We start from the raw sequence: 2,072 nt of genomic DNA, 5'->3' as shown, positions 1-2,072 counted from the left end.
ATGCATCAGAAATCCACATATCAGTCATCGTGTTGATACCAGGACTCTGGATATGCAAATTTCTCAGGAAGAAAAGGTGATGGATAATATCCTTGCTTTTATGACACAACCAAGTCCTGACACTTTGCACTTGTATCAACTATCAAGAGATGATCTAGTTGCTCTACAACACGGTGTACAAACAGACTAATAGCACAAATTAACAGCTGACATCAATCATCAAATAAGCATCGGTTCCATGTGGCACCTCATCAACAGTATTGTGAAGAAGAAACCCCCAGTGTCCTCTACCACAGCCATACACAGTATGCAGAGGTCTTTATTAATGAGTGGTCAGCACAGTCACGAACCATCAAACTTCAAACTCATATACAAGACTCTCTCTGCTCACAAGAAAACCATCATGATTTATGTCCCAGTTCCACCTTACTCAGCATTGATGAAGATGTTGAGGTACCCATAACTAGGAAAAAGCTACGACGTGCCTTAGCAATGAGTAAGAAGTCAGCTCCTGTTGATAATGGCATCACCTATGCAGTCCTTACAACACTCATAAAAAACCTGGCAACTCTCTCCTCCGGCTCTACAATCACTGCATCTGCCTGGGATATGTGCTCCTGGTATGGACTCATAATACAATTGTACCCATTCCCAAGCCCGGCATTGAAAAAGTTCGTCCTATTTGCCTCCCCTCTTGTTTTTTTTTCTACCCCAACAAGGAACACTTCATTGTCTTATGGAGCTCTAATCTCGTCTTTCCCCAACCAGTGTTTTAGCCTTCATTGACTTGAAAAAGTACATTTGATGTTGCAAATAGAGACATTATTTTAGACCAGCTTATTGATTTTGGAATCAAGGGAAACCTTTTGAGGTGGATACGTGGATATCTTCAAAATACAGTGTCTCGTATGTTAATTCAGGGAGCATTGAGCACTGCAAAGAAACTCGAACTTGGTACTCCACAAGGGGGAGTACTTAGTCTATTTTTATTTCATATTCTCCTTCATCGCCTTCTTTCCTTAACTCCAGATAAAGATAAGACAACCAATCACTTGCTATAAAGACAATATTTACTCAGCATCTCTGGATCAATTGAAAAGCTTCTTTTCTTCCTTCCACAAATCAGCATCCTCCTGTGGTCTTATCCTCTCCCCAGGAAAAAGTAGAATCTTCTCCCCAAGGCCAGCAAGGAATCTACCAGAATTTACTCTGGGGAACAATGTTGTACCTTTATACACACAGTATATTTATTTGGGAGCACCAGTGCGAATTACACAATCAATTCCAGCAAGACGGAGTATACATCCCATTGTTCAAGATCTGCTGGACCGGTTACAGCGACGCCTGACTCCTCTCTAGTGGCTTACTAATTATTCTGCCCGAGTATCTATCCCAGTCCTAAACCATATATATTGCTCTCATCCACTCATTTATAGATTCTCTTTCCCATGTACTATGTCAATTCTCCAGATCATATCTACAGCCTCTTGAAAAATTCTAGAGCCAAGCAATGACACTCATCCTAGGTTTTACAAACTCAAATAAAATTGTAAATATGCAACACAAGCTCTATCTTCCTCCATTCATTGAGAGTATGTACTCCATTGTCACCACCTTCAGTATCAATTGCCTGTATTACCTTCACCTGTCTGGAGTTCCTCACCTCTCTTCCTGTAGATTACCTGACGCCTGCAACACCAACATCCTGGAACACTATTGCATGGAATGCCCATTTGCTAGTAACATATTCTCAAAAGACTCAAAGTAGTTGATATATGTAAAAAAAATATTGACAGATGATGATTTTCTCGATGAGATCCTCATGCGCCACCCTCACTTTAGATGATACTGAGTGATCTACTGTTTTGTAACCTTAACTAAAAATAGGTACAACCTACCTACGATATAAAACTAAATTTAGTTTGTATTCCATATGAATTCATTATGTATAACCTTTAATATATAGAAATGAAGAATATTGTTTTTAATAAGTACTAAATGTCTGTCTATACTTTATTTTGTATACCTTTGTATAACCTTCATTATAGACTGTAGATTTGGAACATATTATT

At 38.9% G+C, this 2,072-nt stretch overlaps 1 pseudogene; it reads left to right on the top strand.

Moving 5' to 3' along the window:
• Nucleotides 1–238: 238 nt before the first annotated feature.
• LOC137652790 (uncharacterized) overlaps nt 239–2,072 on the top strand; it is a 5,818-nt pseudogene continuing 3,984 nt past the window's right edge.

Source organism: Palaemon carinicauda, chromosome 14, assembly GCF_036898095.1.
Source record: "Palaemon carinicauda isolate YSFRI2023 chromosome 14, ASM3689809v2, whole genome shotgun sequence".
In the NCBI taxonomy this organism is placed as follows: domain Eukaryota; kingdom Metazoa; phylum Arthropoda; class Malacostraca; order Decapoda; family Palaemonidae; genus Palaemon; species Palaemon carinicauda.
Note: the sequence above shows the minus strand (reverse complement) of the source record. Positions and strands in the feature narration are given on the sequence as shown.